This window comes from Peromyscus maniculatus, chromosome 10 (assembly GCF_049852395.1).
Source record: "Peromyscus maniculatus bairdii isolate BWxNUB_F1_BW_parent chromosome 10, HU_Pman_BW_mat_3.1, whole genome shotgun sequence".
In the NCBI taxonomy this organism is placed as follows: Eukaryota; Metazoa; Chordata; class Mammalia; order Rodentia; family Cricetidae; genus Peromyscus; species Peromyscus maniculatus.
In genome coordinates this window covers 31,460,709-31,478,479 of record NC_134861.1, presented here as the reverse complement: position 1 = coordinate 31,478,479, position 17,771 = coordinate 31,460,709, and the positions used below count along the sequence as shown (strand labels likewise).

The 17,771-nt window shown below is 43.1% G+C and overlaps 1 pseudogene; it reads right to left on the bottom strand.

The window, feature by feature from the left end:
* Positions 1 to 2,994: 2,994 nt before the first annotated feature.
* LOC143267512 (antiviral innate immune response effector IFIT1 pseudogene) lies at positions 2,995 to 5,019 on the bottom strand (annotated as a pseudogene).
* Between the last annotated feature and the right edge of the window lie 12,752 nt (positions 5,020 to 17,771).

Sequence of the window (17,771 nt, the reverse complement as noted above, 5' to 3'; positions counted from 1 at the left end):
ATTTTTATTTTCCTGAAAAGACAAAAACAAAACCCTCCTCTCCTTGCTCATGTCCTCCAAAAAGCCCCCTGTACTTCTCATCACCCTACTTAAAAACCCTTTTCCACCTGGCTCCTCCCTACCACTTCCTGTCAGCTAACTGCTGACTCAGCCTCCTGACCACAGGTGAATTTTATTTAATCAAACACATTTTTGCATCATTAAACAAATGTTCCAGAGCATAAACAAAAGTAACACACCTTAAAATGATATTCTACAGCACCAGAATGTGAAAAGATCTTCAGAACAAATGACCTGACTTTTCAATAAGTAATACATTCTAGAATCATGGAGTGGAGGACACTGTTTGAGGCTTAATTTCTTCCTTAGGTAAATCATTCTGAGGTGGAAAGCTGAATGTAGAGCTGTGGGAAAGTGAGGAAAATGGGGTGGTGCACTGGAGGAGCTGAACCCAGTGAGGACTCATCCAGGGCCGCAGGAACCACGTGGGGCAAGTTCTGGAGTGGAGACGACACTTCAGAGTTGTCCAAAACTGAGGCCAAGAGGCCAGGTTATGTATTCCTGCCCTCAGCTTGTTGTTTAACATATGAGCTCCTCCTGGCCGGGGACACACTTTAGCAGAGGTAGTTCTTGGTTGCTCGGGGATGATTGTAGTGAAGCACAAGAGCAGGTGATCCCAAGCAACCGGAGATGAAAACAGAATCACTCTTGATGGAGAACGCTGTTACCTACTGTAATAATACAAGCAGAATCAAATCCTGACATTATTGGTGGCATTTATCAATACTCAAACCATAATTTGTATATAATGGATAGTTGATTCTAAAGACTCTAAAACATTACCATAAAAGTCCAGACATTTCATAACAATTCTTTTCCTTTGTATATTTTGATGTAGAGAAATAAATTACTTTGTAAAATTCATTTGTTATACATTTACATCCAAAACCGTTCTTTGAGCTATGGGCGAGGATGTTGGCTTTTGCTCGGCTCTTGGCTGCCATACTTACTCTCTCTCTTCTGTGGCTCCACTTACCAATCCTTTGACCACTTTCCATCAGTTCTGGCTGTCAGATTCAGGAATGCTTTAGGTAAGTGTGGTGGTTTGAAGGAAAATGGCCCCCAAAGGAAATGACACTATTAGGAGGTGTGGCCTTGTTGGAGGAAATGTGTTTCTTTTGCTCTAGCTTCCCTAAATGTGACAGTGTAGTGGTAGCCATTCCAGCTTGGATCTGGAAGTCCCAACCCCCATTGAGACTCTGGCAACTGTCACGCCTACGAGGCAGGGTGAGGGGAGGCACCTGGAGACCCAAGAGCTGGATGGGCCAGCGCTCTCTCTGTGCACTCTCTGTGCCGGGACCCTGAATGGTGGCGGTGGACTGAGAAGAGCTCCAGAGAACACCGCTGGACTGCGATACACCTTCCCCAGACCCTGCGACCTACCTATCACTTAATTTGTGAGTTACGCCATTAAATAAATATCCTTTTAACTACGTGAAGTGGCCAAAATCATTTCACCAATATGACAGTATGACTTCCTGCTGCCTTCTGGTCAAGATGTAGCCAGCACATGTCTTCCTGTGTGCCACCATGCTCCCCATCATGATGATAATGACTGGACTCTGAAACTGTATGTGAGCCACCTCAATTAAATGTTTTCTTTATAAAAGTTGCCATGGTCATGGTGTCTTTCACAGCAATAAAAACCCTAACCAGGACAGAAGGTGACACCAGGGACTGGGGTTTTGTTGTGATAGGCCTGGCCGTGATTATGTTTGGAGTAATAATATGGACTTTGGAAGTTTGGTTTAGGAAAGCAGTGGCATGCTTTAAGCACTGGATAATGGGCCATAGTAATAGGAGCATGGAGGACAGTGGTGCTGAGTGTGATCTGATGAACTCTGAATCAAGAGAGTTCAGAAGAGAAGAATTTTAGTATGTTGCCTAGAGATCATTCTTATGATATTTTGGTGAAGAAAGTGGCCACCTTTTGCCCTAGTCTAAAGAGTCTGCCTGAGGCTAAAGTGAAGAGTTTTGGATTAATTCCACTGGCAGAGGAAATCTCAAAACAGCCTAATATAGACTGTGTCATGTGGTTTTTAGTGGTAACTCCAATGAAGATTTATAATGAAAAGGAGCAAACTGAGCAGGGTAAATTACACAATGAAAATTTTGAGGAGAAAAAAATCTCTGGGAAGTGGAATAGAGCTATATTCTGTGTTCAAGGAGACAAACAGATTAAGAAATAGAATAAAGGGAGTGGTGACCTCAGGGCAAGATCTCACCCAGCTAAATTTCCAACTTATGAAAAGGAACTAAATAAAGAAAAGCTTAGAGCTGGACGTGGTTTTGCATGCCTTTAATCCAGCACCAGGAAGGCAGAGGTTGGTGGATCTCTGAGTGTGAGGCCAGTCTGGTCTACAGAGCAAGTTTCAGGACAGCCAAGCTTAGGCAGTGAAGGACAAAAAGCTGGTAAAGATGTAACTGAATGAGGGGCCCATGTTCCAGCCCCAGCAAGCAGCAGAAATTGGCAGCTTCAGCCATGTGAGTTAAGGATAGAAGAAACAGGTTATGGAATTTGTTGCCATACCTAAAGAAAGTTGATGAAACCAGGCATGTGTCAGGGGTATCCCTGAATGGAGGCCTAGTAGAGAGGTCATTCTGTGAAGCTGTGAAGTTGAAGCCTGGATTGCCTTGGAGAACCCAAGATGTTAGATATGCCAGAATAACAGGATACCTGCCTAGGAGAGCTGCTAACAGGGAGTGGAATCAGCCCAAGAGAAAGAAAGTGTGTTGCAGTCAACAAAGCTGAACATAGTTGAAGATCTGAAGAGCATTTTGACATCAGATGCGGAGCTGCTTTTGGTCTTGCTTTGCTCCAGTATTTCCTCACTATGCTCCCTTCCCTATGTTTTGAAATGGTAATGTATATTCTGTGCCATAATATGTTGAAAGTATGTGTTCTGCTTTTTTTTTTTTTTTGAATATATTTTAGTTGAGGGGAAAAAATCTCATATAACACACTATCAATAGCACAGAAAATCTACACAAATCTCCTTATATCATCTTCTGTCTGTAAGGTCCTGGAAAGTTTCTTCTGCTTGGCTTTCCCCAAACTTAAGACTCTTATTAGCCATGAATGATTCTACTACTCTCAGATTTCAAGCTCTCCCCTTATTCACTTTGTTTTCTCTGACACTGCATGGTACTAAGAGTATCTGCTGACCTAAAGTAAAAGATTCCTTGGAGAATACCTCTTTGTCCAGGACACAGACAGGCAGAGGATGGAAGACTTTCATTCCCAAGACACAGACATAAGGAGAAGATGTCCTAGGATCCCACAGCTCAAGAGTTCAGTCCTGGTCAGTAAGTGAGCAAGTGCAGTGGGGTGCAAGTTCCCTATAGACACCACAATGAGGCATGAAAATTGTTTGGAGAAAGAAACTGGAAAGGAGGCCGGGAACCCTCAGTTATGAGTACATTCACTTCACAGAGGTGAGCTGCACTCAAAACTTACGGTTCACTACCCCACTGAGCCGCAGAGCCAATTCATAGTACTGCAGGGCCGATTCCTTGTCCCCCTTCAGTTTGTGGATGAAGCCCAGCAAACAATAGCTCTCCACAATTCCAACATGCAGGCGAGCACGTCTTGTGACTATTTCCTCTAAACTTGCAAGTAGTTTCTTCCAGACAAAGGTTTCTTCTTTCAGATGAAGACCTATTAAGTAGTGGGTGATCGCCTCGTCCTCTGATTTCCGATGAAAGTGTTGGTAACGGCCATAGCGTAAATGAATATCCTGCTCTTTGTGAGACTCAAGATTCCTGTACAGTTCTGTCATGTTCAGTGCCTTCTTGAAATTTGCCTCTGCTTCTTCATGTTGGCCGATTTCTGCCTGAACTTCTGCCATGCAAACATAAGCCATCTCAAATCTGGGCCTGAGTTTCACAGTCTCTTGAAATTCAAGAACAGCCTGTTGTGCTGCATGCCTTTGGGCTGGCTTACAAGTGGATGTTCTCAGTTGCATCACTTGTCTATGGTAGCAGAGCCCTAGTTGGTAATGCAGGTAGCCAGAGGCAGGTGACTCCTGCAAGGCCCTGTGTAGCAGACGGAAAGCCATGTCTAGGCAGCCTTTCCTTCGGTAATACTTGGCTATAGATCGAAATGTATAGTGTTGGCAGGATATGCTACTGAGGGCTTCTTCAATGTGTGTTTCTGCTTCAGCTGCTTCTCCTAAATCCTGAAGCTTCAGCGCAAGATAAACTTTAATATTCGGATCTTTTGGATTTAACCTGACAGCCTTCCTTAGTGGTTCTAGAGAGATATTATCATCATGAATGTCTGTGTGATAGGCTGCAACTGCATAGCCAATGTTGTATAAAGGGTTTTCAGGATCTTCTTCCAGAGCTCTTTTAAAGCAGGCCTTGGCTGGTCTATAATTGTCTCGTCCACTCTTCAGATAGACAAAGCCTATCTCATATTGTGTCTCAGAATGCTCCATATTATAGGGGAATGAACTGCCCAATTCCTTGCGAGTGTTCTCCACCTTGTCCAGGTAGGTCTGGGTTTCTGCCAGGCTGCCCATGTGGTAATGCACCCAGGCACAGTTGCTCCAGGTCACCAGGTTTCTCTGGCCCACCTGCTCTCCCTGGATCAAGGCTTCTGCTTCTTTCAAGCTCTGCAGGGCTTCCTCATGCTGGCCTTTCAGGTGATTCACATAGGTCCTGAGGTTGAACATCCCCACTTGGTTTTTGCTGTCTAGAAACTCAAGCTCCTCAGAGATCCTCATTTCCAAATCAGGTATGTCAAAGTCTTCCAACAGTTTCCATGTGAAGTGACAATTCAGTTCAATCAGATTCTCCTTGACCTGATCACCTTCAGCATTCTCTCCCATGGTTGCTGTGAAGGTGGCAGCAGTTCTCTGGGTTCTCACCAGGACAGGCTCCTCAGAATCCTGTCTTCTAACTCTGCTGTCTTGTGGACTTTCCCACCAACTGGACTCTCAGAGAAGGGCTGGGAGACAGCTCTGTGTTCTGCTTTTTGATTTTGTTTTTTTACAGGGGGATTACAGTTATAAGATTGTCATTCATCTCAGAAGAGACGTTGGACTTTGAAACAAGTTTGAGACTGTTATGGACTATGGGGACTTTTGAAGTTACATTATGATATGGCTATAAGCCTTTGGGGGCCAGGGAATGGAATATGTGGTTTGAAAGAAAATGGCCCCCAAAAGAGTGGCACTCTTAGTAGGTGTGGTCTTGTTGGAGGAAGTGTGTCACTGTAGGGGCAGGCTTTGAGGTCTCTTGCTCAAGCTACAACCAATGTGACAGTCAGTTGACTTCCTGCTGTCTTCTGGTCAAGATGTAGCCAGCACCACATCTGCCTGCACGCTGCCATGCTCCCCATCATGATGATAATGGATTGAACCTCTGAACTGTAAGCAAGCCACTCCCCAGTTATATGTTTTCTTTGTAAGAGTTGCTGTGGTCATGATGTCTCTTCTCAGCAATAGAAACCCTAAGACAGTAAGCTTGGCTCTTCTTTCTTTATTTTAATTCTGTTATTGTTGTTATTTATTTGTGTGGAGTGCATATATGCCACAGCACACATGTGGAAGTCAGAGGACAGCTTCCAGGAGTTGCCTCTTTTCTTCTATCATATGGATCCTGGGATAGAACTTGCATCATTAGCTTGGCAACAGATGCCTTTGCCCACTGAGTCATCTGGATTTCCCTCCTTCCATCATAAGATTCGTGTGTGCATGTGTGTACTCATGTGTGTGTAGGCACACATACATATGCATGAGCATGGAGGCCAGAGGCTGATGTTAGTGTCTTCCTGAACTACTCTCCACCTTATTTGTTTTTTTCTGTTTTTTGAGACAGGGTCTCACTATGGTCCTAGCTAGCCTGGAACTATGTAGGCCAGACTGGCCTTGAATTAATGGAGATCTGCCTGCCTCTGCCTCTTGGGATTAAAGGTGTGCATCACCAGGCTCTACCTGGTTATTTGAAACAGATTATCTCACTGAACCTGGATCTTGCCTGCCTATTTGGCTAACTGACTTGCCAGAAGACCCAAGGATCCTTCTGTCTCCACCTCCCCCAGGTTGTGATCTGAACTCAGATCTCTATATTTATACAGCAAGCACTTCCCACACTAAGCTATCTCCCTGGACCCTTTTTCTTTCTTTCTTTTTTTTTTTTTGAAAAAGAAGAAGGAAAAGAAGAAGATGATGACTTTGATCTCCTGTATGTTCTCACCAATCTCACTACTTTGAATATCCTGTATCTGTGATGACTCACAGATGTTTATCTTTCTTGAACTTCAAACTGGTATATACAAATGCTTACTCAATGTCTTTACTTGGGTATCTACATACATCTCAAACTTGACATGTGCAAACCAAACCTATTATTTTATCCTACTCTCCACCTCTGAAAAATTGCTTCTTCCCATAGTCTTCAAAACTCTCTACAAAGAGCAGCTCTGCTCTCCCAGTCACTCAAGACAAACATCCTGGACTCACCCTTGAATAAAGGAAATTTCAAGCATTATGTCAGTTTACTAACAGATACTTCCTTTCATCTTTCATGCACAAGGACTTTTCATTTCTTCACATAAATACCATTATCTAACAAAACAGGATAACTCTTTAGTATCATCTAATTCCTAGCCTGTATTTGAATAGCCCTAATTATCTCAAAAATGCCATTTTATAGTTGTTTTATTCTAAGTAAGATTCAAATGGAGGGGCTAGGAATATAGCTCACTTGGTAGAGTGCTTGTCTAGCATTCACAAAACCCTGAGTTCTGTCCCTAACACTGCACAAAGCCAGGTGTGGTGGCACATGCCCACAATCGTAGCACATGGGATGTGTAGGCAGGGAAACAGAAGCTCAAGGTCATCTTCTAAAACAGCAAACCAAAACAGGATGGGAAGAGGGACAAGTGGACCAAAGGAGCGTGAGTGTGATTGGAGTATACTGTGTAATGTGTAACTATGTCTTGGCAAGATAGATAAAACAATATCAGGTAGTTATGAGTACTATAGGTAGGGGAAGGCTATTCAAACCAAGATGATCAGAAAATCCTCTCTGATAGAGTGCCATATGAGCCAGGACTGGAATAAAGTATGTATTAGTCTGTATTAGCAACTTTTCAGTTACTGTGACACAATATCTTCACAAAATCTACTTAAAGGAGAAAGGGGGTTCATTTTGGCTTATGGTTCCAGAGGAATGGGTCAAACATGGCAAGAAAAAGCATGGCAAAAGCCAGGGCAATTAGCATGGCAGGATCAGGAAGCTGGTTAGTCACATTTTCATCCACACACAGGAAGGAGGGGAGGAGGGAGGGAGGAGGGAGGAAGGAGGGGGAGAAGTGGAAGTGTGGCAAGGCTATAAACCCTCAAACACTACTTCTGGCGACATACATCCTCTAGCAAGGCTCCAACCCCCAAAGTTGCATATCCTTCCTAAGCAGCTACACCAATTAGAGATAAGTGCTCAAATATGTGAGTCTATGGGGAGATGTTTCTTATTTAAATCACAATGATAAACTGTTGCAGAGGGATTACATGAAAGGTATGGAAAACTGATTCTTGATTGGGTAACGTGGAGGACATTGAGTATTTGACAAAAGCTGTTTTTGTGAATGAGGCCTGACTGAAATGGGTTCAGGAGAAAATCAGAAAAGATAAAATGGAAACATAGTATAGGCTTCAGAGGACTTTTGTAGTACAGAACTGATGAGCAGGGTACTGAGTAGAAGGGATGTTGAAATAATAAAGGACTTTCTTGCTCAAATAGGAAATACTACAGCATATTTAACAGTGATTAGAATGATTTAGTAGAAAGAACACTGATGATTGCTTTAGTCTCTTGTGTTTTTATAATGAAATATCCAAGACTGGGGACTTTGTAAAATAAAGAGGTTTATCTAGCTCACCTTTGGGGGGGATGGGTCTGCTGTGGATAGCGCTCTGTATGCTGTGAATGTGTTGCTCTGACTGCTTAATAAATAAAGTGCTGATTGGTCAGTAGCCAGGCAGGAAGTATAGGCAGGACAAAGAGAGAGGAGAATTCTGGGAAGAGGAAGGCTGAGTCAGGAGTCACCAGCCAGACACAAAGGAAGCAAGATGTAACGTTACCAGCAATGAGCCACGTGGAAAGGTATAGATTTATAGAAATGGGTTAATTTAAGATGTAAGGTCTAACTAGCAAGAAGCCTGAGCCATTAGGCCATACAGTTTTAATTAATATAAGCCTCTGTGTGTTTACTTGGGTCTGAATGGCTGTGGGCCCGGGCGGGACTGGAGAAAACTCCAGCTACATGGGTCCAACTTGCATTTTCTTTTCTTTTTTTTTTATTCTTGTCTCATACAATACATCCCAATCACAATTTCCCCTCCCTCCACTCCTTCCAACCCCTTCCCTCCACCTCTCCTCTCCCTGAGATCCACTCCTCTTCATTTCCATTTAGAAAAGAGTAGCCTTCCCCAGGATATCAGCTGCACACGGCATAACAGGTTACAATAAGACTGGGCACAAACCCTCATATCAAGGCTTGACGAAGCAACCCAGTAGGAGGAAAAGGGTCCCAAGAGTGGGCATAAGACTCAGAGACACCTCCCCCTCCCACTGTTAGGGGTCCCACATGAATATCAGGCTACACAACCATAACATATGCAGAGGATCGTGTGTGTGTGTGTGTGTGTGTGTGTGTGTGTGTGTGTGTGTGTGTGTGTGTGTATGTGTGTATGTATGTATGTACTATATAGGCTCCATGATTGCCCCTCCAGTCTCTATGAGCCCCATGAGGCCTGCTTAGTTGATTCTGTGGTCTGTGTTCTCCTGGTGTCCTCGACCCCTCTGATTCTTCTTCTTCCTCTTCCACAGAGTTTTCCAAGTTCTAAGGGAAGAAATTCAGTGGACATCTCCAATTTGGGCTCTCTCTGCTCTTAATGTTTTGCTATGGGTCTCTGCATCTGTTTTCATCAGCTGCCAGAGGAAGCCTCTCTGGTGATGACTGGACTATGCACCAATTCATGAGTATGTAATAGTATCATTAGGAATCATTTCACTGATTTTTTTTCTTTTTCTATCCTAGGTCTCTGGGCTATCCAGCCTCCAGTTCCTGATCATCTGGGCAGTGTCAGGAATGGGCTTCCTTTCATGGCAGGGCCTCAAGTTAGACCAGTCGTTGGTTGGCCATTTCCACAAGTTCTGTACCTCCATTGCCCCAGCATCTTGCAGGCAGGACAAGTTGTGAGTCAAAGGTTTTGTGGCAAGGTTGGCTTCCAAGTCCCACTACTGCAAGTTGCCTGGTTACAGATGGCCGCTTCAGGCTCCATGTGCCTCACTACGAGGAGTCCTTGCTAGGGCCACCCTCATAGACCTGTGGCAGCTTCTACTGTACTCTTTCCAGATTGCCCCTAAAATGCCCTCTAGTTCTAGGCCTCACTCTTTGTATGTGGTACATGTACACACTGGAGTAGTACTCAGCTGTTAAAAAATGACATCATGAAATGTGCAGGCAAATGGATGGAACTAGAAAAAAATCATGCTGAATGAGGTACCCAGACCCCGAAAGACAAACATAGTATGTACTCACGTATAAGTGGATATTAGCTATAAAGTAAAGGATAACCATGCTACAATCCACAGACCCAGATGCTGGGTAACAAGGAGGGCCCAAAGGGAGTCAAGCACACCACAAGAAAATGCATAGAATCAACTAACCTTGGCTCATAGGGCCTCACGGTGACTGAACTGACAACCAGGGAGCCTGCATGGGACTGACCTAGGCACTCTGCAAATATGTTACAGTCCCTCTTGTGGGACTCCTAACACTGGGAGCAGGGGCTGTCTCTGATTCTTACTGGCTTCTGGGACCCTGCTCCTCATACTAGGTCACTTGGCCCAGGCTTAGGCATGTGGAAGTGCTTAGTCTTAATGTAACTTGATATGCCATGTTTTGTTGATACTCATGGGAGAGCTGCTTTTTCCTAAACAGAAGCAGAGGAGAGGATGGAGGGTGGGTGGGAACAGAAGGGGATGGGCAGAGGGACTGGGAGGAAAGGAGGGAAGGAAAACTGTGGTCAGGTTGTAAATAAAAATAAAAACCTGTTTGTGTGTGTGTGTGTGTGTGTGAGAGAGAGAGAGAGAGAGAGAGAGAGAGAGAGAGAGAGAGAGAGAGAGAGAGAGAGAGAGAGGAAAGGGCAACCTCCTCAGAAATGCCATCAAACTCCTTTGAGACTAGGCCTCCCTTGGCCTGGAGCTCACCAGTTAGGTGTGACTGACTAGCTACCGAGCCCCACCTCATCAGATTCTCCACCTCTCAGTGCTAGGATTTTAATCATGCATCACCATGCCTGATTTTTTTTTTTTTTTTTACTTGAGTTCAGGGAATCAGACTCAGATTGCCATGCTTATGGGGAAGCATTTTACTGGCTGAGCTGTCTTCCTCCCCCATTTCACAGTTTTGGTGGTCTCATTGGCTAGCTTCTACAAAGGCCATCTTAGTTTCTATTGCTGTGCTAAGACACTATGACTAAGGCAATTTCTAGAAGGAAGGGTTTATGTGGGGCTTACAGTTCTAGAGGGATAAACGTCCATCGCCATCATGGCAGGAAAGTATGGCAGCAAGCAGACACAACAGCTGGAGAAATAGCCAAGAGCTCACATCTCAAATGGCAGGCGAAGCTGAGAGAGTGAACTCAAAATGGCATGAGTCTTTTGAAACCTCTGAGTCCACCCACCAGTGACATATTTCCTCCTGCAAGGCCATACTAACTGGGGATACCACTAACTGGGGCCCAAACATGCCAATGCCAGAGCTAATGCAGGACACCTCATTCAAACCATCACAAGGTCTTTCTGTCTGCATCTCAGCATGGTGGAATAATACATACAGAAGAGCACACATGGGACAAAGCTACTCTAGAAGCCAAATCCCTTTTATAGCAACCTGCTCCCATGGTAACCAGCCTTTATAGTTCACTGTCCCAACTACTCATGTAAGAGATGCGTTAACCCTTGAGAGGGTAGTGCCTCTGATACCTGATCACCTTTTTATGATAAAACTAACACTTGAAACTCTTTCATTTACTTTTTTTTTTTTTTAGATAAACAGCAGATAGTGTGCATGACTGTGACCCACTGCACAGCAGCACAGTGGATCTTATCTCTCCCACCTGCAGCTGAGTACCCACGCGCTGACTTTCCCTTCTCTCCCTGCCCATCACACTCTCCCCAGTCTCTGGTAACCACTGTTGTTTTGTTTTGGCTACTTGAGACAGAATTCCCTGTAGCCTAGGCTGGCCTTGACCCTACTATGCAGCTGAGGGTGACCTTGAACTTTATTCTCCTGCTTCCACTTCCCAAAGGTTGGGATTACAGGTTATGAGTCACTGCATCCAGCACTCTGGTACATTGTTTTACTCTGTTCTGATGCACTTAATTTTTATATTTCATATATTTCACTTAACAACCTTCAGTTCTATCAATGTTGGGACAAATGACATACTTTTTATGAATAAATAATTGTAATGTACAGTAAATTAGTAAATTTGTTGTGTGTGGTTTGAACTAACTGAGAAGCTGACTCTGAAGAAGGGTTATCTGTCTTCCATTTCATATCCCAGCATTTTTTCTCTAAGTGTCCTCCCTATCTGGAGATGGTCTGAATCCCTTAATTTTGGCAATGAGGGGAAGAGAACAATAAAACAGAATAAAAGTATCATGTCTTTGAGAACAGCTGGAATATGAACTGTTTCCACAGATGTTGCTACTGTTTATTCCATGATATGGAAGTGCTTAGAGCTGAGGGCCTGGGAAGATGTCAGATAACAGCATTTGCTGTTCTTGCAGAGAAGCTGAACGAGGTTCCTAGTACCCACATGGTGGCTCACAACTGTTTACCACTCCAGTTACGTGTCCTCTTCTTGCCTCCTTGGCCACCAGGCATGCATTTGGTGAATGCACATGCCTGCAAACCAAACATTCATACATATAAAGGTAAATAAAAATTTTAAACATGCCTACAGTGGAAAAAAAGAAGTCAAAACTTCATCCATGAGAAACTTATCCATGGTAAGAAAGCAAGTTGGGAACTTCATCTGGCTCCCTCAACTTCACCAGTCAGTTTCTGCTGAATGTTGTGAATGCTCAATTTGGTGATGTTATCTCTATGTGTTGTTATTTGTTCTTTTACTTTAAGCCTCACCAAAGGGGCACTCTGTTCCTGTCAGGAGCTCCAGTGACTGCCTCAGCAGGGCTTCTGTTAGATGTTTTGAATACCCTATTTGATGTTTTTCTCTATCTGTCTATCATCTATCCATCTACTATCTGTATATCTTGTTATGTAGTATTTTACTTTGGCTTGCTATATACTTGAACTCACTCATTCAAAACTGAAATATGGCTATTCTCTGCATCACACAAAACAATAAATTCCTTAGTGCAAATGTACTACATGTCCTTTCTCCACTCATCATTTAACAGAAACATCTTTTTAGTCTTTCACCTAGAACATGGCCCTCCCCTTCTTAAATTACACTTCCAATCTCTCTAGAATCTTTCTAGTAATAATGTTCTACTCTTATTTCTGCACTAATCAACTTGACAAAGGAGACATGCAGGGATCTGCCTGGAGCCCAGTTCAACAGGCAGCTGTCAGTCTATTTCACCCCATCAACCACAACAAAAAGCAAGGAAGTCTCAGTGTCTCTTTGGTATACTGACTTCATTTCCTTTGGAAACATCTACAAGTGACACTTGACCATAAGAACTGACAGAGATGCAAGGACAAACTGTCTGGAGGTGGCATTCTGGGAGGTCCTTTGCTTGCTGTCCTCCCTAGGAAAGAACTGTGCTTATCAAACCACTTGTCAAGTTTAGCATATGAGTCCCTATCTGGGAACCCACTGGCCATGCTGGCCTGGGAATTAGGTAGGCGATCTTAACTCTCCTTTCTAGCCCCCACTTCTAATTCCCCAGTCTCATCCCCAGTCCTATAGCAGACCACCTGCAAGGATCTGTCCTCCTACTATGGCTCTACCCTCTACAGACTCTACCAAACCTTGAGGTAAACCCAGGTTTGCTCCTTCCTATGGACCATTTCAGCCCCTACCCCTTCTAGACCATCCCCATTCTTTGCATCAACCCTCAATACCTAGAAACATGTTCTACTTGGGGACCCCTAGTGGTCACACCTGGCAGGGACTCAGAAACACTCCCTACCAGGCAACCCACAGCCACCATTCATTCTTAAGATACAAAGAGGGCAACAGAAACAAAAACACGGAAGGAGATCAAGGGGATACAAAAAGGAAAGGAAGAAGACAAAGTATCTTTATTTGCAGATGACATATGTGACCCTAAAAATTCCACCAGGAAACTCTTACAGCTGATAAACACTTTCAGTAAATTAGCAAGACACAAAATTAACATGAAAAATCAGTACAAATGACAAACAGACTAAGAAAGGAATCAGGAAAACAACAGCTTTCACAGTGGCCTAAAAAAATGTCTTGGGGTAGCTTTAACCAAGCAGTTGATAGTCTTGTCTGATAAAAACTTGAAGACATTTAGGAAAGAAATTGAAGAAGATATCAGAAGATGGAAAGCTCTCCTATGCACATGGATCTTTAGGATTAACATAGTAAAAATGGCCATCCTACCAAAGCAATCTACAGATTCAATGCAATTAAAATTCCAACACAATTCTTCACAGAAATTGAAAAGACAATTTTCAGTTTCATATGGAAACACAAAAAACTTAAGATAGCTAAAACAATTCTGAATAATAAAAGAACTGCTGGAGGTATCATTATCCCCAATCCCAAACTGTATTCCAGAGCGATAGTAATAAAAACAGTACAGTACTGGCAAAAAAAAAAAATCAGACATATTGTTCAATGGAACAGAACTGAAGACCCAGACATACATAAGGACACCTGACTTTTTATAAAGAAGCCAGAAATACACACTGGAAATAAGACAGCATCTTCAACAAATTGTGCTGGTCAAACTGGAGGGCTCTGTGAACAAGAATCAAAATAGATCCATACTTACCATCCTGCACAGAACTCAGCTCCACATGGATCAAGGACCTTAACAAAGTGCCAGAGACACCGAATCTGATAGAAGGGCAAACGAGGAAAGTCCTTGGACTCATGGGCACAGGAGACTTTCTGAATGGGACACTGCTCACTGCAGGCACTAAGATCAACAATGAATAAATGGGACCTCATGAAACTAAAAATCTTCTGTAAGATAAAGGACACCATCATTCAGACAAAGCAGCAGCCTATCAGCCAGGGAAAAGACTTTTATTCATAGAAGGCTAATATCTAAAATATATAAAGAACTTTAAAAACAAAAGGACATCAAGAAAACAAATAACTTTGATTCCTGTGAAGAGACACCATGACCATGGCAACTCTTATAAAGGAAAATATTTAATTGAGGTGTCGGCTTACAGTTCAGAGGTTCAGTCCATTATCATTATGGTGGGGAGGATGGCAGCATGCAGGCAGACATAGTGCTGGCTACATCTTAAGCATAAGGCATTGGGAAGTATACTGAGGCACTGGGCATGACTTGGGCATATATGAGACCTCAAAGCCCACCCCCATGGTGACATACTTCCTCCAACAAGGCCATACCTACTCCAACAAAGCCACACTTCCTGATAGTGCCACTCCCTTTGGGGGTCATTTTCTTTCAAACCACCACAAGAAGTTTCTTAAAAATACACACATGAAAGAAATCTAAATGGAATCACCAAATAATGGGGGCGACAAAGCCCCAACTAGACATCTTTCACCAAATGAAGCCTCTAATTCCAGGAATGGGTTACATTTAATCAAGCTATTGGCCAAAGAAGCCCCAAGGGAACCTACAAATAATTCAGGCTGTTGCCAAGGCTATTGTTTGCTCTCCAAAAACTGAAGGTAAGGCCCTATTGCTGAAGAAACATCTGTGTAACTCACTGGACATCGGAAAGCCAAGTGTCTACTGAGAGCCTTTACCTTTGCTCTCTAGTGTTCATGGTACTGGAAGGTACTCTAGAGAAGAAAGGTAAACACTAACCCAGCTACAAACTCCTAGCTCCACAATGGTGACCTGCCTGCAAGATATGCCTGGGACTCAGGGAACTCTGCGGAAGACAAGGCAGTAGGGATGAGAGACACCAAAGAAACCGTGTCTTCCAGATACAACAGGACTGATGCACATATGAACTCGCAGGCTGTAGCACATGGCCTGCGTAGGTCCAAACCAGATGGGGTCCCAACACTGAGGGGGAGAAATGGACACAAGTCCCCATCCCTAACCCAGAAGCTATCTCCAACTGGTAACTGTTCACAAAGGAAAAATTAGTTTTCTCCAACAGAGTTTGACTGGCAACACAAACCACACTTACGGGCAGGTGCCAAGCCCAGCAGCAGCAGGAGAGCAGAAAATGTACTCAATTATATTAGATGTTTTGGGATCATAATGCTTTGTGGAGCTTTCATTTCTAACTCTACAAGTCTTTTGCTCACATACTATGGTTCCCAGTTCTGTGTTTTTATGGGATTTCTGTGTGTACAAATAAATGTATGTGTCTCCGCTTCTGTGTTTCCTGTGCTTTTTTTGGGCTGTCTTTTCTGTTGGCTTGTTTGGTCCTGTTGTTTGTTTATTAGCTGACCTTTCTTAATATATTTCTTGGATGTCTGCTTGTTTTCCAGTGAGAGAAAAAAAGGGTGCGGATGTAGGGAGGTGGGGAGGACCTGGGAGGAGCTGGGGGAGGGGAAACCATGATCAGAATGTAGTGTATGAAAAAAATCTATTAAAAAGATTAGCATGCCGGGCGGTGGTGGCGCACGCCTTTAATCCCAGCACTCGGGAGGCAGAGGCAGGCGGATCTCTGTGAGTTCGAGGCCAGCCTGGGCTACCAAGTGAGCTCCAGGAAAGGTGCAAAGCTACGCAGAGAAACCCTGTCTCGAAAAACCAAAAAAAAAAAAAAAAAAAAAAAAAAAAAGATTAGCATTTGACTTTCTTTGGCCTCCGGAATGTGTGTAGATTGGATGTACATCCCATATTCGAAAAGAAGCCGTGTGAGAGGCGCCTGTGGTATCGCTAAGAGCTGGCTGGAATCTCCTCTGTACCGGCTGCTCTTTCAGCCTACATGCTAGAATGCAGATTTGGGAACAGAACCTTAACCAATATTCACAACAAATGACTGGTGAACTTTTATTGTTTTCAAATCACTGTGATTTGGGGGGCATATTTGTTTCTCAGCATAACAGAGCAAAAAATAATTTATAATCTCAAAATTCACTCATTACCAACCTCTAGAAAGCTAGCTAAATTATAACAGACATAATTTTAAACAGAAAACTTTCTTTGAAAATCTCCTGGACCCATATACAAAATGGATGGATACTGAAACAAAACAAATTTTTTAAATAACACTCCAACTACAAATAGTAGCCAGAGAGACTGGGGGGGGGGGGGCAATAAATGAGCCTAAAATATAGGCGAAAAAGCAAATAATTTCCTAGACACAAAAGGGGAAATATTAAAAATAAAAAGGAGAAATGCGCAAACTAAGTAATAGAAAAGCAGAACTCAATCTGATGACAACGTGTTTGAAACTTGTCTCTGGAGTGTGCCCTCTCACTGCTGAGAAGCCTTTCTTGACATTAAGCTTGATTTCCAAACTGTCATGGGTCCAAGGTTTACTTTGAACAAATGAATACATTTTGTCATATTAATAAAGATATTTAAATGAACAAACATTTAAAAGAAAGTTTTAAATGAAATCATGTTATATGTATTATGGATGAATGGTTAGGATTCCATGAAAAATAAAACAGAAAAATATTCTATCAGAAAGTTTACATTTTGACCCTGTAGGGTTACTCAGTTGAGTAATACTCAGGTTACTCAGGTGAGGCTATGATCTACTAGTAAATTGTGGGATCAGTTCAGGTGGGTTTTAATTTGCATATAATAATGAAAATAAATGAAACTGGGGTATCAGAATATAATGCCTAGGGTAAAGGTAAGTACCACTTCATGAAGACATTGCATCTGTCTTGACTCTGCCCCTCTAAAAGTCCTCGGAGTTCTAGTTTGATTCTTCTGCTTAACCTCATCCTGTCTTGCCATAGGAAAAACAACTTTATTATCAACCAATGAGAGACATACACACTCACAGCATACAGAAGGACCATCTCATAGCGTCCTACCTCAAAAACTAAGGTGGAGAGTGAGAGAGGAAGATACTTGAAGTTCACTTCTAGCCTCCATAGATGCATACACAGATGAGGGTGTATGTACACACACACACACACACACACACACACACACACACACGCATGCACACACGCGCGTGCACACACACGCGTGCACACATGCAGGAGGCACTGATTTAGGCCCTTTTAATCATAAGCTTCATTCAAAATATTTCCCAACTTGTAAAGCTTTGGCACAGCCCAGTCATTACTAAAGCTAGCTGCAGTGTGAGAAAACTGCTGGGCCAGGGTTCTTTTTGTGCTGGACTGTGTCTGAAACAAAAGGAGAGTTACCAGTTGGAGAAGAAAACATTGTGGCATGCCATGGTGGCAGCGGTGTCTCAGCACAGGTCATACAGGCTATAAAGTGTTTCTCTGAATGTGGAGCTCCTGCACCAGTCACACAGAACCTTGAGACGTGAATGCTTGCCTGGTAGCAGGTGTGTCTTCCTATCAATGCTTCTCTTTTAGCTCTCTCAACACCTT